The sequence below is a fragment of the Schistocerca nitens genome, chromosome 7 (genome assembly GCF_023898315.1).
Source record: "Schistocerca nitens isolate TAMUIC-IGC-003100 chromosome 7, iqSchNite1.1, whole genome shotgun sequence".
Classification (NCBI taxonomy): Eukaryota; Metazoa; Arthropoda; class Insecta; order Orthoptera; family Acrididae; genus Schistocerca; species Schistocerca nitens.
In genome coordinates, this window is record NC_064620.1 from 46,330,072 (window position 1) to 46,356,323 (window position 26,252).

Genomic DNA, 26,252 nt, shown 5'->3' on the forward strand with positions numbered 1-26,252 from the left:
TGTAACTGTAGCTCCTTTACTTGCTATGTAATTAAGCATTAAAAATAAAAAAAGGAAAATCATTACGCTCTGCAGTTCATAGAACATGACTTGAGGTAAGAGAGTAGTATGTTAATATTCCGGTTAACCAATACAGAATTACACAGCAAAGACAAAAAACTTAGGCTGGCCGATATTGCCTGACTTCCCCCTAACATGTTCGAGAATTGGAGAGCAATGCACGTTTATATACACTCCTGGAAATTGAAATAAGAACACCGTGAATTCATTGTCCCAGGAAGGGGAAACTTTATTGACACATTCCTGGGGTCAGATACATCACATGATCACACTGACAGAACCACAGGCACATAGACACAGGCAACAGAGCATGCGCTATGTCGGCACTAGTACAGTGTATATCCACCTTTCGCAGCAATGCAGGCTGCTATTCTCCCATGGAGACGATCGTAGAGATGCTGGATGTAGTCCTGTGGAACGGCTTGCCATGCCATTTCCACCTGGCGCCTCAGTTGGACCAGCGTTCGTGCTGGACGTGCAGACCGCGTGAGACGACGCTTCATCCAGTCCCAAACATGCTCAATGGGGGACAGATCCGGAGATCTTGCTGGCCAGGGTAGTTGACTTACACCTTCTACAGCACGTTGGGTGGTACGGGATACATGCGGACGTGCATTGTCCTGTTGGAACAGCAAGTTCCCTTGCCGGTCTAGGAATGGTAGAACGATGGGTTCGATGACGGTTTGGATGTACCGTGCACTATTCAGTGTCCCCTCGACGATCACCAGTGGTGTACGGCCAGTGTAGGAGATCGCTCCCCACACCATGATGCCGGGTGTTGGCCCTGTGTGCCTCGGTCGTATGCAGTCCTGATTGTGGCGCTCACCTGCACGGCACCAAACACGCATACGACCATCATTGGCACCAAGGCAGAAGCGACTCTCATCGCTGAAGACGACACGTCTCCATTCGTCCCTCCATTCACGCCTGTCGCGACACCACTGGAGGCGGGCTGCACGATGTTGGGGCGTGAGCGGAAGACGGCCTAACGGTGTGCGGGACCGTAGCCCAGCTTCATGGAGACGGTTACGAATGGTCCTCGCCGATACCCCAGGAGCAACAGTGTCCCTAATTTGCTGGGAAGTGGCGGTGCAGTCCCCTACGGCACTGCGTAGGATCCTACGGTCTTGGCGTGCATCCGTGCGTCCGGTCCCAGGTCGACGGGCACGTGCACCTTCCGCCGACCACTGGCGACAACATCGATGTACTGTGGAGACCTCACGCCCCACGTGTTGAGCAATTCGGCGGTACGTCCACCCGGCCTCCCGCATGCCCACTATACGCCCTCGCTCAAAGTCCGTCAACTGCACATACGGTTCACGTCCACGCTGTCGCGGCATGCTACCAGTGTTAAAGACTGCGATGGAGCTCCGTATGCCACGGCAAACTGGCTGACACTGACGGCGGCGGTGCACAAATGCTGCGCAGCTAGCGCCATTCGACGGCCAACACCGCGGTTCCTGGTGTGTCCGCTGTGCCGTGCGTGTGATCATTGCTTGTACAGCCCTCTCGCAGTGTCCGGAGCAAGTATGGTGGGTCTGACACACCGGTGTCAATGTGTTCTTTTTTCCATTTCCAGGAGTGTATTTCGATACAGGCAAAGAAATAAAATTAAGAGATATGACATACCTGGACAAGCCAACACGTAGGGGCAATTTTTGTGTGCTACAAACAGCACTGACTTATTAACGAGATGCCTTAAACTCACCGTTCCTTTAGAGAACAACTCTATTCGTAGTCATTTCTGAGCGCTTTATTATGATTACTTAGTTGTCCACGTGTACATGGGCGTTAGGAAGAGATGCATACCGTTTTAGCGCTTTGGCTTGCGATTGGAATCGGCACATTGAATCGCTGGGTCCTTTGAGTGCTCACACTTATCTTATTTGGCACAGCTCTTAATGCATTCCTAATACAAAGAGGTGGTCGCATTGTCTACGTGACGACAAGTAGTTAAACAATGACAACGCGCGCACGCTAATGGCCTTCGTGTCTAGCGTCTTGTGCTCATTGGTATACATACAGCTGTGCGAAGCTGTTTTGTTTTCTGGAATTTATACACTTACCTAATTAAGCTCCTCAGAACCGCGGAATTCTCAGAAGCGACGCCTAATATGGTTCAACATGGAAAAGCTATATTAGAGATAGTGTTCTATCACATGACGTAAAAGAGGGTTCTTTCTATCACGTAAGACTGAATCTAATAAATGAATAAAGTTCCTGGCTAAAACGTCTGTGCCATACTCTGACTTTAGTAATATATATGTTGCTGCCAAGTCCACCCTTATATACAGTTTATCAAGTAAATGCTTATACTTGCACTTGGTTTGCGCTAATCCATTTTTTCTGATAGCATATTCTCTCTCTCTAGCAGGAAATCGCAACCATTCAGAAAATAGTTGGAAACTTCACATGATGTTCGTTACAAAACTTCACAGTTCATAAATATAGAGTAATCTGAAGTTTTGAAAGACGGCTGCTTAGCATGCCACGCTGAATTCCTTAGCGCGTCGGAAGGAAGTTACGGTTTTCTCAGAAATACCGAAAATTCAGGAAATGCCGTTTAAACTACATAGATATTCACAAGACACAGTACGGTGCAAGGCAAAGGATACCCTATACCGCTACTAGTCACTTCCTTTCCCGCTCGACTCGTAAATAGAGTGAGGGATAACGACTATCTACATGCCTTCATTTGAACACTAATTTCTTGTCGCTGTTTTCTTGGTCCTCGGTGGCAGTAGACTAGTTCTGCAGTTAGATTCAGAAGCCGATTTTCTTAAATTTTCCCAATAGTTTTCCTCGAAACGAACGTCGCCTTACCTCCAGCAATTCTCATTTGACTTCATTTAGCATCTCCGTAGCACTCGTGTGACTTTCGAACCTGCAGGTAACAAATGTGGTAGTCCGCTTCTAAATTTTTTCGGTGTCTTCCTTCGAGTTTCTTCGGTGTCTTCCTTCAATCCGACCTGGTGCGGATCCCAAATACTCGAGCAGTACTCAAGAATAGGTCGCACAGCGTGTTTACAGATGAACCAAACTCTCCTAAAATTCTCACAAGAAACCAAACTAGACCCTCTACATGCCCTACCATAGAGCTCACACGCTCGTTCCATTTCATATCGTTTTGCAGCTTTACTGTCAGATATTTAAAAGACGTGACTATGCCAACCGCAGGATGCTGCTAATAATGTATCCGAACATTACGAGTTTGTCTTCCTTACACATCCGCATTGAGCTACATGTGGCATTCATCACACCACCTAGAAAATTGTCTATGTCCTCTTATATCTTCCTACAGTCACTCAAATTGGGAAATTTGAAAATCTGTGGTAGGGTCTTACGGGACCAAACTCCTGAGGTCATCGGTCCCTAAACTTACGCACTACTTAATCTAACTTAAACTAACTTACGCTAAGGAGAACACACACATACCCATGCTCGAGGGAGGACTCGAACCTCCGCCGGGGGGAGCTGCGCGGAACGTGACAAGACGCCTGAGACCGCGCGGCTAGCCCGCGCGGCCACTCAACTGCGACATCTTGCCTTACGACACAGCATTACCAGAGAACAGCGACAGACTGACGCTCATCCTGTCGACCTGATCATTAATGTATAGAGAAAGCAGTAGCTGTCCTGTCACACTTCCATGGGGCATTTCTAATGATACCTTTGCGTCTGATGGACAGTCGCCGTCGAGGACAACGTACTGTGTTCCATTACTTAACAAGTTTTCGAGCTGTTCACATAACTAGAAACCTATTACGTATCCTGGTACCTTCTTTAACAACCTGTAATCGGGCATCGTGTCAAACGCTTTTGTCAAATCTAAAAATATGGGATCTGCCTGTTGCTATTCAGCCATATTCGCTGTATATCACGTGTTAAAAGGACAAGTTGAGGTTCGCACGAGCAGTGATTCCTAAAATCGTGTTGATTCGGTGATATAAGCTTACTCGATCTTTGGGAAATTTATTGTATTCTAAGAATATTTTCAATAATTCCGCTACAAAACGGTGTTCAGGATATTGGTCAGAAATTGCAACGTATCTCATCAGTTTGCGAACCATTAATCGTCTGCGAAGGTAAGAAATAGCGTTTTGAAGCTAATCTGCATTAGCAACGCTTGAAACACATATGTTGTGTGGCGGCGATGGCGAGGCATTGCAGAGTCTCTGACCAGAGAGCTATTTGTCGTTCCTAGTCCGCGCTTGACCGCGCGAGAGTTCAGTTGCGAGTTACGAGTTCGAGAGTAGTAGCGCATGCGAGATGACGTAGTCTGTGGTAGTAGCGCGCGAGAGATAGTCGCAGTTGTGTGTGAGGAGTCGGCGGGCGTCGACATGGCACACTGGTCAAGATTCAGGACGAGGTAGATTTTTAAATAAGGTAATGAAGCAGCATTGCCCACATTTGATAATGTAATGTAAATTAACTGTAACTAATTTGTTCAAGAATCGCCCCAATAATAATTTGTTTTCAAACCAAGCATTTTAACAAAAGAAACATTTTATTGAAAGAAATATTTCCCTTGGTATTCCTTAAAGAAAAGTTTCCCTTAAATTCAAAATTTTTGCAATGCATTTCCTTCGAGCTATGGCGAAAAATAGGAGCAGATCCAGTTTTACTGAGGTAAGAATTTGAGTTTAATCAGGGCCTAAAGATCGACATTTCGGTCTATTTGCGTTTTCATTGTCACTGAGATTTCATTTTTTATTGAATTGACTTACATTTTTGTGGGTAGCTTACATTTGGGTCAGATTGCTATTTTTTTATTTAATTGTCATTGTCATTAAATATAATTACGGGGAGGTTACATATAGCTCTCTGTCTATTCTCATTTAAAATATTATCTTAAATTTCTCCGGGGAGCTTACACTTGGCTCCATTTCTATTAAATATTATCTTTCGAAATTTTTGTGGGGAGGTTACACACTTCGATCTCGGAAGTGAAAATGTGCGATCGCTACCCACTCGTCATCACAATAAAAAGATTGAGCATTACGCAACATCCTATAAATAATTTGGCTACTGCACACAACGGAAACACTATCACACTTATTCATCACCTTAGTGTATTTCTTACCATATATATCAAATACGAGTCCCCTAATTATGGGTCAATTTGTAAGAAGTACGATTCCTAAATTGCAGCTGTTTTCATAAATTACTAAACTCTTATTCAAACTTCTGAATAACTTTGACCTTTGATGAAATGACTGAAATGAAGTCTCATGCTTCTTTACAGAGCGTAGGGGAACGATGCGGGAGACCCGCACCGCCTTACTAGGCAAGGTCCTAATGGAGGTGGTTTGCCGTTGCCTTCCTCCGACCGTAATGGGGATGAATGATGATGATGATAAAGACGACACAACAACACCCAGTCATCTGGAGGCAGGAAAAATCCCTGACCACGCCGGGAATCGAACCCGGGACCCCGTGCTCGGGAAGCGAGAACGCTACCGCGAGACCATGGGGGGCGGACTAACTTTGACCTTTACCCTAACGTTATTCTCGCAAACTCAAAACTTATAAAATTAACGTGACAAACTGGAAGGAGAACACAGTTCCTCATCAGCACAACTCGCATTTTCTAATTAAAAGAGAAATTATCCAATGAACTCCACATCGAAAATGCACAAACAATCACATAAATGTGACCACCTCAGAGTACCGACGGAGAGCTACGAAACCGAGCGAGGTGGCGCGGTGGTTAGCACACTGGACTCGCATTCGGGAGTACGACGGTTTAAGTCCGCGTCCTGCCGTCCTCATTTAGGTTTTCCGTGATTTCCCTAAATCGTTCCATGCAAATGCCGGGATGGTTCCTTTGAAAGGGCACGGCCAATTTTCTTCCCCATCCTTCGCTAATCCGAGCTTGAGTTCCATTTCTAATGACCTCGTTGTCGTCGGGACGTTAAACACTAATCACGTCTTCTTCAGCCTCTTCCTCCTGAGATACGAAAGTAAAAGCTCGTGCTACAGCAAAAAGCGACACTTACGTCTTCAAACTGCACTGTCAGCAAGCGAACGGTAGTCACCATGGGACGACTTCAAGAAGTGTGTAGTAGTCGGCACAGGACGACTTCTAGGAAACGAAGGACAAGTACTCAGAGTTCTCCGTTCTCAGCCCAAAGTCCACAAGAGAGACAACAGCAATGCTTGTGGCCAATATGAGGAACGTACACGTATATCGAAGCACGAGAAAAGACAGGAACGAGGACAAAAGCTACCCTCATATGGCGTACAAATACGCATAAACAATATCTAAGTTTGGTATCGAGTTTGTGAGGTCTTTTACTGCACGTTGACACAGCAACCACGTTGTGTAGCAGGGGAGGTAATACTCAGAGTTGGCCGGACGCAAAATACCCTTGAGATGGTGTGAAGTTTCTCGAGTTTAATAGGAACAGAAAGGCACGAAGCTTCTTGACATCCACACTGAAAAGATACTCGCTACACCTGAAATGGGCACTTCGGTGAGAGTGGCGAGTGCTGGTGGGTGGGGGAGGGAGGGGGGGGGAGGGGGGGAGAAGGGACGCAGCATTTCGGGCGCGCATCAGAGGTTAACTCCCAGAAACCAAAATTTGAAAACGTGCCTAGTGGGCCCTGGGAAGGAGCCTAGAATTGCCATCCAGCATTAGCAAAGCCCTCTTGCTGCAGTTCCACAGTTGACACGAGTCGTCCCGGAATCCGCAATCTCGGGTGGCAACCTTACAGCCATCACCAGTCAGTACTGCTGAATTGAAAGCAGGATCAAAAGGCGATCTGTATCAGTCATGTTACGATTTTTTATAAAATTACTGCGACACCAAATAATAGGTCCTCACCACTTGTTGAGACGAGCGGGCCCAAATTCCTCCTAGTTTCAGAGTAAACAACATTTTCCCTGACTGTTTGGTTGGAATACAGTTTAACCAATCATTTCCACAGCTTTTCAAGAAACGCACAGCAATCTCCCTAGTTAACAAGTCCCCAACTCTGAATTTCATTTAATTATTTCCCAATATTTGTACTTTTCGAAAAGCAGATAAACTGAACATTTCACTGGTCCTAGGGAAAAAGTAAAGTACGAACATCCGGAACGTACGAGTGTGGGAATAAGTTCCAAATCAAGTGAGTGTCTCGAAGACTTCTTAATTAACTGAAACCTGTATGGTGTTCTTGAGGTGATGGTTCATCAGGGACAAGGTTACTGTCAGGAGTGCTTCAGGAGATTGTCACAGGACCGCTGTTATTTTCAGTACAGATAAATGATCTGATGGACAGGGTGAGCAGTAGTCTTTGCTGATGATGCTATGGTGTATGGGGAAGTATCGTTGTTGAGTGGCTCTAGCAGGACACAAGATGGCTTAGACAAAACTTCAAGTTGGTGTGATGAATGGCAGCCAGCTCTATATGTAGAAAAATGTGAGTTAATCCATACGAGTTCGAAAAAAAAACACTTAATTTTCGAATAAAGCATAGGCAGTGTGGTGTTTGACACAGTCACATACACTCCTGGAAATTGAAATAAGAACACCGTGAATTCATTGTCCCAGGAAGGGGAAACTTTATTGACACATTCCTGGGGTCAGATACATCACATGATCACACTGACAGAACCACAGGCACATAGACACAGGCAACAGAGCATGCACAATGTCGGCACTAGTACAGTGTATATCCACCTTTCGCAGCAATGCAGGCTGCTATTCTCCCATGGAGACGATCGTAGAGATGCTGGATGTAGTCCTGTGGAACGGCTTGCCATGCCATTTCCACCTGGCGCCTCAGTTGGACCAGCGTTCGTGCTGGACGTGCAGACCGCGTGAGACGACGCTTCATCCAGTCCCAAACATGCTCAATGGGGGACAGATCCGGAGATCTTGCTGGCCAGGGTAGTTGACTTACACCTTCTAGAGCACGTTGGGTGGCACGGGAGACATGCGGACGTGCATTGTCCTGTTGGAACAGCAAGTTCCCTTGCCGGTCTAGGAATGGTAGAACGATGGGTTCGATGACGGTTTGGATGTACCGTGCACTATTCAGTGTCCCCTCGACGATCACCAGTGGTGTACGGCCAGTGTAGGAGATCGCTCCCCACACCATGATGCCGGGTGTTGGCCCTGTGTGCCTCGGTCGTATGCAGTCCTGATTGTGGCGCTCACCTGCACGGCGCCAAACACGCATACGACCATCATTGGCACCAAGGCAGAAGCGACTCTCATCGCTGAAGACGACACGTCTCCATTCGTCCCTCCATTCACGCCTGTCGCGACACCACTGGAGGCGGGCTGCACGATGTTGGGGCGTGAGCGGAAGACGGCCTAACGGTGTGCGGGACCGTAGCCCAGCTTCATGGAGACGGTTGCGAATGGTCCTCGCCGATACCCCAGGAGCAACAGTGTCCCTAATTTGCTGGGAAGTGGTGGTGCGGTCCCCTACGGCACTGCGTAGGATCCTACGGTCTTGGCGTGCATCCGTGCGTCCGGTCCCAGGTCGACGGGCACGTGCACCTTCCGCCGACCACCGGCGACAACATCGATGTACTGTGGAGAGCTCACGCCCCACGTGTTGAGCAATTCGGCGGTACGTCCACCCGGGCTCCCGCATGCCCACTATACGCCCTCGCTCAAAGTCCGTCAACTGCACATACGGTTCACGTCCACGCTGTCGCGGCATGCTACCAGTGTTTGCGATGGAGCTCCGTATGCCACGGCAAACTGGCTGACACTGACGGCGGCGGTGCACAAATGCTGCGCAGCTAGCGCCATTCGACGGCCAACACCGCGGTTCCTGGTGTGTCCGCTGTGCCGTGCGTGTGATCATTGCTTGTACAGCCCTCTCGCAGTGTCCGGAGCAAGTATGGTGGGTCTGACACACCGGTGTCATTGTGTTCTTTTTTCCATTTCCAGGAGTGTAGATTAAAAATCTAGGCGTAACACTGCAGAGCGATATGAAGTGGAACGAACACGTGAGCACTGCGGTAGAGGAAGCGAATGGTCGAGTACGGTTTATTTGGAGAATTTTAGGAAAGTGTGGTTCATCTGTAGAGGAAGCCTCACGTAGGACACTAGTGCCACCAGTTCTTGAGTACTGGTCGAGTGTTTGTGATCCGCTCCAGGTCGGATTAAAGGAAGACATCAAAGCAGTTCAGAGGCGGGCTGCTAGATTTGTTGCCGGTAGAATCGAAACAAAAGAAAGTATTACGAAGATGCTTCGGAATCTCAAATGATAATTCCTGGAGGGAAGGCGACGTTCTTTTCGAGGAACACTAATCAGAAAATTTGGAGAATCGCTGTTTGAAGCTGACTGCAGAGCGAATCTACTGTCCCCAACGCACATTTCGCGTAGCACCGCGAAGATAAGATGAGAGAGATTAGAAATCGTACGGAGGCATGTAGACTATCGTTTTTTCCATCGCGCTGTTTGTGAGTGTAACAGGAAAGGAAATGACGTAGTGGCAGAAGATACCGTTCACCACACATCGTACGGTGGCTTTTGGATTCTGTATGTAGATGTAAACTTTTTTTTTTATAGAATCCTAAAAACTGGCTACGTAACAATAAGCGTTTCATGCCATGCATGCGAGTCATTGATTGATTACACAATGTGATTCACACGCACATTCATCATTAATTATTAACAAAATTCAAGATTTATACGTAACATTCACTTTGATAGGAGAATAAATGAAAATAATAATGTCAAGCAGCTGAAAATAATAAGTACCGTTTGACAATTGAAGACATTACGTAAGGTATACAACAAAAAGTTTAGTTTAATTCATCTTCTGATGTATTCATCGAAATATATTACCATGAAAAGGTGTTGTTTCTAATGGAAAGTCACAAAATTTAAATAATTTTGAATATTTCAAAAATTGTTTCAGTTATAGAACTGAAACGCGTACAGATTTTAAATTTCGTTTTTGAATTGCTACCATACAATTTCAAAGCCATTAATGAGAGAAATGACTTTATTAATTCACAGGTTGGTGTGTGATTTAAAATGACCTGATAAGCACGTCTAGGCTGGCAATGCGCTGCCACAGTGGCGAGAGCAACGACAACAGCTTCTCAGCGTGGGAACGCGTTTTGTAGGGCACTGGGCTACTAAGACGAATCCTACAGCTTCCTCTGTCGCCAGTCCGTGTGTCTACGTCACACACAGTATTGTTGATGGGAGACGTATGTCCCATTTAATCATGTTAACAGTTAGTGGCGCTGCAGGAAAAGTGCACTTCCTCTAAACGTGTGTATTGAGATATCTGCAAGTGCTCTAACGTCAACTTTGTTACGTGAGTAACGTCTTTAATGCAATAGGGGGCTTGCGAACAGCAAATGCTACACTCTTGCGGATAGCCTTGAGACAGTCTTGAAGGAGTGAACGGTTACAGATAAAGCAGCGTGCTGGTGTAAAGATGACCGAAGTCAGAGCTCCAGGCTCCAGAAAGGATGACACTTTTCTGACTTTGTTTCTAGCTAGTGGCGTCAGTCTACACTTGAAATTGCACATATTGCATAACTTATAGTACCTGTGAATGGCGTTAAGCACGCTGGCTTTCAGCAGTAGCACAGTAACAATTGAACACATTATATTCACCTTCTTCAAAATCGTCGATTATCAGCTGGTTCAGAACTGAATTAGATGTAACGTTAGCTTCACTTTTACAATCCTCCTGTAAGAGGTGAGAAAAGGCAAATTCAACCTAATTAACCTTCTCTAATATCTATTGTTCATTAAGAAACTGCTGATCCGTTTCTGCAGATTTAACAGATTTTTACCGTGAAACATTCCTGCAAACGTTCTACCTTTGTAGAAGAAGCTGCAACGAGGACGACCTGTATTTTCTTATTGTTCCACAATAGATATTTTAGAAAAACCTCTTTCAGTATTAATGAGGCAGCACGATGTAACAATATGTTTACAGCGTCCCGATCGGCCAAATATCCATAACTTATTCTCATTTTAACCGCATAAATTTGGTGTTCAACACTAGTTTATCTCAAACGCTTGCCGAAAACTTCCTCCCCCAGCATTTCCTTAGCTTCAAAAACGTGGTTACTGTTTTGAAGGTCTATGTCCTTCTTCACACTGGAAGACCTGAAATACGAAGTGTCCTCTTACATTGTGAAAAAAAAAATTACGTTGAAAGGTCTCTGGTGGATTCCTTTCATGTTTAATTTCTTAAATCTGTTGTCATTTACGGTATAAATTCCTCTTCTAAATTTACTGTGGCGTTTCTGACTATCTGGGAGGAGACTGAGTAGTGGAACGTGTTACTTTTACACATAAACAAGAACGATCTGTCGCACTACTACACTTTAAAACACAGTTTATATGTAATTCATGTCACACAGTCTCATACGGAACCTACATCCGCTTTCTTTTATATACTGTATATGATAAGATACTGTCATCCCCCTTCCCTTCTGTGTGAGAGGATGAATGAGCAAATGTATTTCTCGTTGCATGCTTGAGGGTAGCAGACAAGGCTGTCTGCTAGAGAACAGTGGACCAAAGTCGGAACAGGTAGCTACGCTTTCTAAAAGCAAAGAGGTTTCTATCCTTAGTATTGTCCTGTCCGTCCGTTGTCATGTTGGTATAGGAAGCTGCCCCTCTGGCCACTTCCGTTTGTATTTGTGAACCACCCCTCAGGAAGGGACCAGGCAGTCTGTCCGTGGCGAGCGTCTGAAGTGGTAAGATCTCCGGCTAAGCGCGTGTCTGCTAAGTCCGTAGGACAATGGATTTCTTAAGTTCAGCCTAACTGAAAATTTAATCACCTTTATTTCAGGTTTAGCTCTACAATATCTAATGTTATCTTAAATTGCAGCGCAGTGTAATTCTCGTGTGAAGTTCAGATTATTTTCCGGTAGTTGCTTTGTCACTACTTTGTGAGTAAAGTGGAACCACGTGTTTATCAGTAACTCTTACTAAGATAAATCTTAAATGCGAATGCTTGTGTGATTATAACGTCTCGTCTTGACAATATTTTTCAATATAGCAACTTTTCTTTATGTTCAACCCACGTGGGGTGTAATTTGCGAGACCAGTACCACGTGCTTATATAACTGTTTGACCCATCAGGTTAATAGTAAGACGTTAGTAACCAGTTCGAAGTTTTTCTTTTGTAAATTGTTTTCGATCTAATTTATTTTAATTATCAAAATTATTGTGCAGTTATACGCTTTGTGTAAACCAAGTTGACCACGTGAAGCATGTGGTGTAATCATCAAAGTAGCCCTCAGCTATTCTTTTTGGGAAGATTTCACAGAGAGTTAGTATGAATTTAGTATACCAGTGTGTGGTAATTACATGACGGACAGGATTGTGCTACGAACGTAATTTCTTTGGGTGAAAATTGAATCGGTTGGTTGTGGTTAATTTCCTCTTGCATATGTTTCAACGTTCTTCGTGTGTTATTTTATGAATGCAGTGTTGTATGCAGTCTCCCAATCTTGGCTCCATATTTGATGTGTTCCGTAAGATTACAATCTCACATTTTCACAATCCTAAATACGGCACCAGCTTAGTTATGAATCGAGTTTAATATGCTGAAATTTCAATGATCAATCTTAAAATAAATTTCCAAATATAAACTGATTTCTTTCTTTTTATTTAAATTCTGTTTTTTATATATATATTACCGGTTGTTGTATGACTATTAAGATTATAATTAATGTTTGTCTGTTTGGGAATTTGGTAAGCCTAGACTAGATACCTGGTGAAACAGTTGCGCAGTAATGCACGGTTAACTTCCCCAGACAGCTCACAGCTTTTAACCCGCTTTTATTGTCTATCAGTACCGCTTTCATGGCAAAATAAAGTAACAACCTTACAACGTTTGTAGTATTGGATGCGTTACCCAGGACATGCGCTGGAACACAGACAGTGCCGGATATAGAAGGACCTCAGGGGTGGGGGGGGGCGGAGGGCTAAAGATATCTTGAGTAAGCTTAACTTTTACCGTAGTAAAAAATAATAAAGTTACATGAAATGTTTAATTCTCGAATAAACACTTTATTCACACTGAAAAATGCAACACTAGTACAATTAGCAGTGAAACACACGTGGTCACACTCCGCGTATTTCTAATATCGCTAAGCACAACACTGACTGAAGTCCGTGGTAACAGCCAACAATCGCAGTTGTTCACTTTTTATCACTTCCAACTTAGCGCGACGATTTTAGCTTTCAAACTGACCACATGGCAGCGAGTCTATTTCCCTTACATATGTGGCTCCGTTGTTTCGAGAACGTCTGTTGCCAGAATGTTCCCTTCCAGACTTTTATGGAGTGTGAAAAAATAACTACTGTGAAAGCGACAAGCCAATATATACCTTACGAAGTATAATATAAAGGGCGGGTTTCCAATGATGAAGTCATCCGGCAATTCATGCCTGTGGAACTTTTATTGTCAGTTCTGTTACTTTTCAGTGCATTCGATACAGGGCCTGTATAGTAACAATGCGTTTTCAGGAATCTTCCCGAAAGCCACTAATACCGGAGATATACGCATAAATAATTTCCCATGCTCATATTCCGAGTTAGGTATGGGAAGCTATTGTTATGTTATTAGTAAAAATATTGTTACGAGTCCCGTAACAATATTTTTACTGAGAAATAACTATGAATTATTATTATTAATACTTCACAATCAACTGATCACGCTAACTCTGCCGAAGTGGCCAAGCGGTTCTAGGCGCTACAGTCTGGAACCGCGCGACCGCTACGGTCGCAGGTTCGAATCCTGCCTCGGGCATGGATGTGTGTGATGTCCTTAGGTTAGTTAGGTTTAATTAGTTCTAAGTTCTAGGCGACTGATGAGCTCAGAAGTTAAGTCGCATAGTGCTCAGAGCCATTTTGAACCACGCTGACTCTTGACTAATCATCACATTTGCACTTGCTACAACTAGGACGTTTTACTTATTCATTCTTCAGTCTTAATGTTTCTGCCTCTGAAAGTATGCATATTATTCGGCGAATAATCCTTTTTTATAACGCTACGTATCGAAGGTTCTCTATACAAGAAAACAGTAGAATGTTCGCGACTTTTCTCCAACAAATGCCAGACAGAATAACGTATCAAGATCACTAGAAAGGCCGCGACTTTTCTCGTAGGTATGTGTTAGCTATCTACGTGCCACACTGAAACGTACACTCCTGGAAATTGAAATAAGAACACCGTGAATTCATTGTCCCAGGAAGGGGAAACTTTATTGACACATTCCTGGGGTCAGATACATCACATAATCACACTGACAGAACCACAGGCACATAGACACAGGCAACAGAGCATGCACAATGTCGGCACTAGTACAGTGTATATCCACCTTTCGCAGCAATGCAGGCTGCTATTCTCCCATGGAGACGATCGTAGAGATGCTGGATGTAGTCCTGTGGAACGGCTTGCCATGCCATTTCCACCTGGCGCCTCAGTTGGACCAGCGTTCGTGCTGGACGTGCAGACCGCGTGAGGCGACGCTTCATCCAGTCCCAAACATGCTCAATGGGGGACAAATCCGGAGATCTTGCTGGCCAGGGTAGTTGACTTACACCTTCTAGAGCACGTTGGGTGGCACGGGATACATGCGGACGTGCATTGTCCTGTTGGAACAGCAAGTTCCCTTGCCGGTCTAGGAATGGTAGAACGATGGGTTCGATGACGGTTTGGATGTACCGTGCACTATTCAGTGTCCCCTCGACGATCACCAGTGGTGTACGGCCAGTGTAGGAGATCGCTCCGCACACCATGATGCCGGGTGTTGGCCCTGTGTGCCTCGGTCGTATGCAGTCCTGATTCTGGCGCTCACCTGCACGGCGCCAAACACGCATACGACCATCATTGGCACCAAGGCAGAAGCGACTCTCATCGCTGAAGACGACACGTCTCCATTCGTCCCTCCATTCACGCCTGTCGCGACACCACTGGAGGCGGGCTGCACGATGTTGGGGCGTGAGCGGAAGACGGCCTAACGGTGTGCGGGACCGTAGCCCAGCTTCATGGAGACGGTTGCGAATGGTCCTCGCCGATACCCCAGGAGCAACAGTGTCCCTAATTTGCTGGGAAGTGGCGGTGCGGTCCCCTACGGCACTGCGTAGGATCCTACGGTCTTGGCGTGCATCCGTGCGTCGCTGCGGTCCGGTCCCAGGTCGACGGGCACGTGCACCTTCCGCCGACCACTGGCGACAACATCGATGTACTGTGGACACCTCACGCCCCACGTGTTGAGCAATTCGGCTGTACGTCCACCCGGGCTCCCGCATGCCCACTATACGCCCTCGCTCAAAGTCCGTCAACTGCACATACGGTTCACGTCCACGCTGTCGCGGCATGCTACCAGTGTTAAAGACTGCGATGGAGCTCCGTATGCCACGGCAAACTGGCTGACACTGACGGCGGCGGTACACAAATGCTGCGCAGCTAGCGCCATTCGACAGCCAACACCGCGGTTCCTGGTGTGTCCGCTGTGCCGTGCGTGTGATCATTGCTTGTACAGCCCTCTCGCAGTGTCCGGAGCAAGTATGGTGGGTCTGACACACCGGTGTCAATGTGTTCTTTTTTCCATTTCGAGGAGTGTATTAAAATACGATGACGCGCACGCGCGTGCTACATAGGAAAGCACAACTACTCGTTAACTCGATTCAGTCGAGTCGACTGACGAAAGAAATGAACGAATAGCGTGATAGCTGACTGGCGTGGGCGGCGTGGGCGGCGTGGGTGGCAATTCAGGTGGCCCAGCAGGGGGGGGGGGCGGCATCGCGCCCACCCGCGCACCGCTTGCCCCGCGTATGAATCCGCCATTGAATACAGGTGACCTCTTGTTACCTCTTTCATAAGGTTTTCTTCTCGTGCAGCTGGAGGCGCTCTCAGTGTCAAATGCTTCATTCGCACGCTTCCTGTTATTTCAGTGTTGTGATCATCGTAAAAATGAAGCAAATGGGGGAGAAACCACTGTGGGTTTTGTTGCTGTTGTGGTCTTGAGTGCAAAGATTGGTTTGATGCAACTCTCCACGCTACTGTATCCTGTGCACGCATCTCCGAGTAACTACTGCAACCTACATTCTTCTGAATCTGCTTACTGTATTCATCTCTTGATATCTCTCTACGATCCCCCCCCCCCCCCCCCCCCTACCACCACGATTTACTCCAGTTCTAAATTGGTGATCCCTTGATGCCTCAGACTGTGTCCTACCAACAAAAAATGGTTCAAATGGCTCTGAGCACTATGGGCCTTGACATATAGTCATCAGTCCCCTAGAACTTAGAACTACTTAAACCTAACTGACCTAAGGACATCACACATATCCATGCCAGGAGGCAGGTTTCGAACCTGCGACCGTAGCGGTCGCGCGGTTCCAGACTGAAGCGCCTAGAACAGCTCGGCCTCACCGGCCGGCTATCCTTCCAACAGATCTCTTCTTCTAGCCAGGTTGTACCACAAATTCCTGTTTTCCGCAGTTGTATTCAGTACCTCCTCATTAGTTACGTGATCTAGCCATTTAATCCTCAGAATTCTTCTGAAACACCTCATTCCAAACGCTTCTACTCTCTTCTTGTCTAAGCTGTTTGCCGTCCATGTCTCACTTCCATATGTGGCTACACTCCATACAAATACTTTCGGGAACGACTTCCTGACACTGGAATCTATACTCGATGTTAACAAATTTCTCTTCTTCAGAAACACATTTCTTGACACTTCCTGTCTACGTTTTTACCCTCCCTATTTCGACCATCATCAGTTATTTCGCTTCTCAAATAGCAAACCTCTACTACTTTGAGTGTCTAATTTCTTAATCTATTTCCCTCGGCATAATTTGATTTAATTCGACTGCATTCCATTATTCTCGTTTTCCTTTTGTTGATGTTCATCTTATATACTCCTTTCAAGACACTGTCCATTCCATTCAACCGTTCTTCCAAGTCCTTTGCTGTCTGTGATAGAATTACAATGTCATCGGCAAACGTGAAAGTTTTTAATTCTTCTCCATTGACTTTACTACCCACTCCAACTTTTTCTTTTGTTTCCTTTACTGCTTGCTCAATATATAAACTGAATAACATCGGGGATATGTTACAACCCTGTCTTACTCCCTTCCCAAACACTGCATCTGTTTCATGCCCCTCGAATCTTATAACTGCCAACTGGTTTCTGTACAAATTGTAAATAGCCTTTTGCTCCCCGTATTTTACCCCTCCCTTGGGTAGAATCTGAAAGAGAATATTCCATTCAACATTGTCAAAAGCTTTCTCTAGCTCAACAAATGCTATAAAGGTATGTTTATCTTTCCTTAACCTTTGTTCTATAAGAAGTCGTAGGGTCAGTACTGCCTAGCGAGTTCCTACATTTCTCCGCAACAAAACTTATGTTCCCTGAGGTAGGCTTCTACCAGTTTTTCAATTCCTCTGTAAAGGGTTCGTATTACTGTTTTGCAATCGTTATCTCCAATGAATTTCTTATGCAGAAAAGAACATTGTGAAACAATCGAAAACTCAACTTCAGTTGACACTAGAGCACTCCAAATTAATTAACTCAAGTTACGCTATATTGAGCATAGCACCTTGCAGCAGTAAATGGGATATCGGACGACATATGAACGAAGTCGACATTAATAGCTTCCGTGAAGAACAGTTTCTGAAATTCCTTGGTTGCAAACTGAAGACTATTATTCTCGCCGCTTTTCATTAGATACCTTTGTTTTCAAAAACTGTGGCTTTTCGGGCATTCGTGACTGGCGTATTCCGAACACATTTCTTTTTGAAGCGTACATTGTCAGGAAAAGTGGATGTAAACACTCGGGTCGGGCATACGCTAAATGGGAGAACGCATCAGAAGTGTTTCAGGTGATTCAGAGACTATGTATCATCTAAACTATGTCTATTTTGCCGATAGCTTCTCCTAAATAGCAGAAAGAAGGAAAAAAATCCGTTGTGAATCTATTGAACAGCGAAAAGGCATCTCAATATGCTAACCAGAAGAAAGAGTAAAACCTGTCCTTGTGTGGTCGGCAGGAACTGCTAGTAGCTGTAGATGTAGGAAGTATGCAGCAGACCTCAGTAGTTACGGTGGCTAGAACAGTTGCAAAGTCGAAGCTGTTAGGTAGTTCTCATGGCAGAGGTGTAGGGCAGCAGTTGCAGGAAGTGCTGGGGAGTGAGTACCGGGTCACCAGCATTGTGAAGCCTAATGCAGGATTGGCTCAGGTGACTGTTAACATAGGGGGGTTGTGTAGGGATTTTACTAAAGAGGGTCAGGTAGTGATTGTGGGTGGGGCTGGTAATAGTATTGATAGGGATGGGGAGTATAACATAGATGGTGACCTGGAAAAGATAGCCACTCAGACTGACAACACGAATGTGCATTTCATGGAACTGTTTCAGCGTCACGATCGGCCTCATCTTAATACAGCCGTCAGGCGTAATAACATGAGACTTGGGGGTGCGCTGATGACAGAAAGCATGGGTCACATTTCAGTGGTGTCGGTGGAGTCTATCAGCAGGACGGGTTTCACTAGACATGGCCTGCACCTCAACAGGTATGGGAAGGGGAGGTTGGCAAAGCTTATAGGTGACAGCATAGGTGGGGTTGGTGGGATCACTCATGGGAAAATTCCTGCAGTAGTGGATGTTAGAGCTGCACCTTTTTTAGATTGAACTCAGCTGATAGGTATTCCTGCTTAAGGGAAGTCTCTCTAACAAGGAACCACTTTTGACAAAGCTTAGGAATCCGAATAATGAGGGAATTAGTATATTTCATCAAAATATACAAGGTATTAGAGATAAAGTTAGAGAACTGCTTATAGATGCTGACTCTGAAATTATTGGTATACGTGAACACTTCTTAAATAAGGAGATAATTCAGAGTCTTCCTTTACCAGGATACAGGTTGGCTGGCAGCTTTTCGAGGAGCTCTTTGCGGTGTGGGGGAGTAGCCATGTATGTGAAAAACGGCATCCCATTTGAGTCAATTGATGTTTCAAAGTACTGCACTGAAAAGGTGTTTGAATGTTGTGCAGGTGTGGTTAAATTTAACGGAGCTAAACTTCTAACTGTTGTTATTTATAGATCCCCAGACTCCGATTTCACAACATTTTTGCTAAAGCTAGAGGAGGTTCTTGGTTCACTTTATAGGAAATACAAAAAGTTAGTTATATGTGATGGCTTCAATATTAATTGTATAAGTGGTTGTGCAAGGAAGAGGATGCTGGTAGACTTCTTTAATTCATACAATCTTATGCAAACCGTATTCTTTCCAACGAGAGTGCAAGGGAACAGTAGAACAACCATAGACAACATTTTTGTTCATTCCTCATTACTAGAAGGGCATTCTGTTAGCAAAAAGGTGAATGGCCTTTCAGATCATGATGCACAAATTTTAACTCTAAAAGGTTTTTGTGCAGCAACACGTGTTAAATATAGTCAACAGCTGTTTAGGAAAGCTGATCCAGTTGCTGTAGAGACTGTAAGTAGGCTGTTTAGGTTTTTTTATTGATAACGCCACCTCAGTATGAAAATCACCGGCTGTGCCGTGTGCAGTCTGTGGCTGCTTTGCATTGTTGTAATACTCAACCATTGTAGTGTTAGGCAGCTGGCTGTGAACAGCGCGTAGCGCTGGGCAGTTGGAGGTGAGCCGCCAGCAGTGGTGGATGTGGGGAGAGAGATGGCGGAGTTTTGTAATTTGTCATGATATCAAGGTAAATACATTGTTTGTTCTCTATTAATATCTTTCATTTGCTAACTATCCCTATCAGTAGTTAGTGCCTTCCATAGTTTGAATCTTTTATTTAGCTGGCAGTAGTGGCGCTCGCTGTATTGCAGTAGCTTGAGCAGCGAAGATTTTTGTGAGGTAAGTGATTTGTGAAAGGTATAGTTTAATGTTAGTCAGGGCCATTCTCTTGTAGAGAATTTTGAAAGTCAGATTGCGTTGCGCTAACAAAACATTGTGTGTTGAAAGTCAGATTGCGTTGCGCTAAAAAAATATTGTGTGTCAGGTTAAGGACAGTCGTGTAAAATTGTTCAAAGGGGACGTTTCATATGTCGACCCTTAGCCTAGGATACCTCACTGGAATCTTCTGATTTTTTTTTCGTGTAGTTTGTGTAATTAGTGTAGATTTTGTTTATTGCTAGCGCGTAATTGTAGAGAGAATTTCCATTGTAGTTGTAGTTTTTCATTGTTGTACAGTAAAATAGTTGTGGCATGCATGTAGATTTGCACCAAGTATTTCGCAGCTGCAATTAACTAGATATTATTTTCAGTGTTATGTTAATGTGTTCTCTTATTTTTGCTCTTGAAATTGTGTTTTTCTGTGTTGTCGTGTGAAACACTGTGACAATAATGGCGTGTGAAAAACGTAACACTAGGCTCCAAAGTAAATTGAGAAATGACAGCGAAGACGAAAGCAGTATGTTAGCGCCGCAGAATAATGAATTAACTAATGTTAATAGTAGTAATTTGGTAACTGCGCATAGGGAAATGGAGCGGGTTTCAAACAATGGCGTGGACAGTGAAACAATTAGTGAAGAGGGAAGCATTATCGATCGATCGGTCGGCAATAGCTCGCCTCAGGAAGCCGAAATGACACGACACGATCTCGCAAATACTGTAGATTCAGGTTTTGGGTCATCACCGTTTTCTCAAATGAGTCAAGACACATTTTCTGCTTGTTAAAATGTGAATGTTGCCGGTGAAAATGCACTGCCGAAAAGCACTGAGGAACATGTTCCAGACACCAGTGCATTGTTATTACAATTAATACAACAAATGGGACAAACACAACAAAAGCTTGAAAAATTAGACACAATGGAACAAAATCTTCAAAAGTTAGACACAATTGAGCAAAATCAGAAACAAATGGAACAAAATCTTCAAAAGTTAGACACAGTGGAACAAAAACAGAGAGAAACACAGCAAAAGCTTCAAAAGTTAGACGCAATGGAACAACACCAGAGACAAACACAGCTACAGTTAGATGCAATGGAACAAAATCTTCACACCACGCTTGAACAAACGCGTGAAGATTTAACTACTGAGTTACATAACATCGAATCGAAATGTCAAAAGGTCTGTAATGATGTAAAAACACAAATTTGTGAGCATTTCCAACCTATTTTTTCGCGGCATGAAAATGCAATACAGAATCACGAAGCAGCCATAAAAGAACTGCAAACCATTGTTCATGAAAATCATGAGACCTTGTCAGCTAAAATTGACTCAGTTGCATCTACCGATTCGGTTACGCAACTTGCAAAAACTCAAGAAAACTTAAAGGACACAGTAGATTCGATTTCAACACAAATGGACACTCTGAAACTTGGTTCAGAAAAATACACTGAGGAAATAAGTACACTATCGGAGAAAGTAGCCGAACTTTCGGATCAGTTCACTAATTTATCTACGAAGGTAGATGATAATCTGAACGACACAAAACCGGTAGTCTTTAATGACACAGAAGAGTGCGAACAAATTAGGAATCTGAAACAAAATCTGAATCAACACAAAAGAGAAATCCGCAAAGTACAAGATCAGCTGACACAGGTAATACAAGAATTACGTATTTCAGAGGACACTCGCGCCCCAATACGGGAAGAGGGACATAGAAATACGGAACAACCACAAAATAATAACACAGGACACTTCGGAAACTATGAAAGAAATTGGCAAGGCACACCGAATTTTGAGATGGAACCGCCGACACGACGTAACAATGACCGATATGCGACTCGCCGACATGATGACTTTGACTATAAGCTGTTCATTACTACACGTAAATTCAAAACGTTTAAGAATTCTGCCAACGACATTCATCCACAAGCGTGGCTTCATCAATTCTCTCATTGTTTTCCCCCCAACTGGTCATTAGAACACAGATTAGAATTTATGTGTGGCTATTTAGAGAATGAACCAGCTGTAAGAATGCGTTCGGTCATTCACGATTGTCATAGTGAAGGAGAATTTTACCATGCCTTCCTCTCAGCATATTGGTCTCAAGCCACACAAGACCGAGTAAAACATGGCATCATAATGATGAAACATTTCGAACAATCTGAATTCTCCAGTCTTGTGAAATATTTTGAAGACATGTTGCACAAGAATCAGTACCTGTCAAACCCATACAGCCCCTCAGAACTCATCCGAATTTGCTTAATCAAATTACCTGAACATTTACGGCATATTATTTTAGCTGGACGTTGCAAAGACGACATTGAAGCTTTTCAGGGACTCTTACAAGAACTGGAAATTGACACTGACAATCGCGGAACGCAGGAGCACAACAATTACAGATTACATCCGTCGCAATTCCGCGATGAAAGAAATAATAACTGGACGCGACAAGGCTATTCTCACAACACAAATCGTGACCGAAACAGACACCACCCGTATAACAACCGTTGGCAGAGTAGTAATAATTACAGGGAAAGATAACCTCTCCGCGGAAATGACTATCACAGAGACAATCAGAGAAACAGACAATATGGGAACCAAAACAATTATTATTACGAGGGACAGAATAACTTTAGACGCAACGGTCCAGCGCGCAGTTACGATTCAGGGAGAAATTCTCCACCACTTAACCGACAAGAAAGAAACCACAGAAACTACCGACATGACGACAGACGATGTGATCGTAACGACAGACCTGAATTGCATCAGAACTGGCGGGATTCAAACAGAGCTGGGCCCTCTCGGCAAGGCGAATTTGTAGAAGTTAGGTCTCCTAATCCGAATAACGACGCGCGCCAGCAAAGAAACAGACAATGACTCGCACAGCAGGCAGCCGCGTGCGCCCGCTGGCTCCGAGAAAAATAACACAGACGCTAACCTTGAGAAAAATTCCAGTATTCTTTACCGACGTATACCACTTGATAATTGCGTTAAAGTTGAAACTCTGCGTACTAGGAAGAGCAAAGGTTTACACCACATTTCACATGTAACACCGTTTATTGAGAGATAATGTGCTTTTTTAACTTGAGATTTTAATGCAACATTTTGGTTTACTTGCAAATACATTATGGATTCAAGGTGGTTTCTGAGAGATACCAGATGATACAGTGGTTAGTTTATGTGACAGCTACACGATGTTATCACGACGCTACTAATGAGTGACAGTTTACAATGTTGCTTTTGAGGTGTTTCTGTTTTATATTTGCACAGTTTTCTGAATTCTTTTGGAAAGAAAAACATGTTTTATTAGTAACTTTTGTGGTATAGCTACAATGAGACAGCCTTTTTCGTGGCACAACAATACGTTACAGGACAGTACTTTCCTCATCACGGCAATAAGCGTAATAACTAAGATATCTATACGCAAAGCATTTCACTTTTGTGTATCATGAGGTAAGTACAGTGACTTTTGCAGAACTTAGCTTTCAGAGGACGATAACTACGACACTTCCACAGAATTATCTTACAGCAAGACGCACATTTAGCGCTACAGGACACGTATTTGAGTGATTAATTTTGTACTTAAAACATTTATTTTTAAAGATTTTTAAATTGCAAAGAAAGTTTTCCGAGATATATTTCATTCCATTGCTGTAATCTGTAACACCTGAGGGTATAATTACATTAATCCTCAGGGGGGTACACGCTTACTTTGTGTACCATGTGTGTGGCAACCACAAGGAACCCTAGCTAATATGGTATTTGCTTATACAACTTTACACATCGGTACCATATTTCTCCAACACATAAATTACACAGCTATCTGATCATGTAACTGAGAGATAAACATTTTTTTTACTACATCAGTGACAGATGTTTACGTAATTACACAGTTGGATAACTTCACTCTTACGAAATTGTATTTTGTATGTACCTTGTGAACTCTTCATATTTTTTCAGAACCATTGTGATACTATGAGAGCTTTGAATGATGTATTTGGTAAGGGAGCATGATTTGTAAAGTACGTTTGAGGCAGATGACACTTTTGACATGAGCAGAGAATTTTTTTTAGGTTTTGAAATTAGAAAGCTACGACGATTTTGAGAGTTGACTGAGGTGTTATGATGTTATTTTTACGGCGACGATGTGTATTATGTTGTTGAGGTATGTTTATTATCAATGAGATGATGCTATATGAGGAATCTGATTATGATACGTATGTTACGATGAAATATTGAAGTGTCGACGAATATGTATATGTATAATAAGGTAAGGAGTAATGAATAGTGGATAGGAACTCTGCTTTGTGGAAAAGGATGTTGGAAACCGAGAATCGTACTTTTAGAATTATGAAATGTGTGTATATGCGTGAATGTATCACAATGCCAACGAAAATTTTTTTGGACATTGTTATATCAATAAGATTTTGTTTTTACAGGTTTGCAACGCTAATTCTTGACCTGTGAAATATTTTTATTTAAGACTGCCATTGTAGCGGAAACTGCTGTCGTAAATATTTCCGTACGAAAGTTAAGTGACCACCTGCACGTGGGCACACAGCTGTGTCAGACACCTGGGCGACAGCCGCCCGAACAAAAAAAAACCATTAGCCTTCCAGCAGCACAGGTAGAAGAAAAAAGAGGCCATTATAATCGCTATTGACGTTCCTTTGTAGAAAGCATCGCAACATTTCACGGCTATTGTCGTGCTAATTGAGAGAAATGCCATATGGCTAGTGAATGACGTTTCACGCCTTGCTTTGCCCATTTTGTTTAATATCTAGTTTCTAGCTGCACTGCAGCACTGGTTAAAATAAAATTTTATAGATGTACTAATATAAATATTTTCTGTCTGCAGATCTATTAAATAATAATTTTGTAATCCACATTCTTAAAAAAAAAAAAAAAGGAGCACTTGGAAAGGAAAGAACAATAAGAAGGGACTAATCACAGGAACTGCATACATAATTTTCTTTTCTAGTACTTAGTAATTTTTTTGTAGAATTAGTTTTTGTGGTGCACCACTTTAATTACTTAGACATTAAGATGTGATTATACATTTCACTTATCTGCATTGTTATCTTTAGTCTACTATTTTTTCTGCTTGAGCTATGTCATGTTTAGGTATAAGTTGCTGCTGTTTGCCAGGCATAGTGTTATTGAATTTGACTTTGTATTATTCTGTTAAGCCAGTTTTACTAATTATTTCTTGTTATTGTTTGCTGCACATTGCCTTATATTAGTTGTAATATTGCAATTGCTTCGCTAATTTCTAAAATGCTGCTTCGCAAATCTGCGTTTTTTTTATTGCTGTTTATATTAATTGTTTTATGTGATGCTGCATTCCTCGTCCCTTAGTTTAGCATCTGAGCTCAGTAGATTTAAGTTAGCTTAAGAGGGGGTAGACTATATAAGAAACTAACTATGATGAATTGGAAGAAATGCATTGAGAAGCCACAAGAAACAGATAGGGCCAAAATGAGTATTGTACAATGAGAAATAATTATTTTGAAAGAAATATGGTTAGAATACAGAAAAGAGGTACAGATAGGACCATTTGGGAATAATGATGAACGAAGGGAGATCTCCAAGAACAAAAAAGGTTTTGTCCACAAAATACTGCAGTACCAAAGTTACACTGAAAACGAACCCTGTCCTTTCCATTGTGTTATCCCACTATGTGTTTGTGTACCCTTGTGTATTTGTTTTCTTCCTGTCTTTGTGTAGTTTCATAGAATTTTTTCTTCTTCTAATACTAAGCTACATGAACTATGATGAGGAATACTGTTATCCTCAAATATAATTTGCATTGATAATATGTTATTTACTTTGTAAACATGTTTAAACAGTATTTGTTCTGTTTTGTTTTAATGCTCATGTGTAAAGTTGATGTTTCAAAAGCTATTCTGATCTTTTATGTATGTATTCATGTCATAATTCCTGTAACACTGATGTATATGTTTATTTCTATTCTTTTGTAAAGCCCCTATTATCGCCACTGTTATTTGTATTGTTATGTTCTTGAATGATGTGTTTTGTACCTTTGTTATTGTGTTCTTATGTTATAAAATTGTAATTGACACCAGGTCATCAAATTAAGTAACTTGTAAGTTACATTTCACTGCACACGTTTTATTGGTCATAGTATATGGACAATATGTGAGAAGTAGGGACTGTTAGTGTTTGTATGTGTGTTAATAATTCAGCAAGGGACTGGATGACGGCATTGCTGGTTCTAAGGACAATTCCAAAAACTTTGTGAGTGCACAAGTGGTGGTTATGGACTTGCTATATTATCCGCAAGACTCTTCAATGGTGATTGTGCACCTG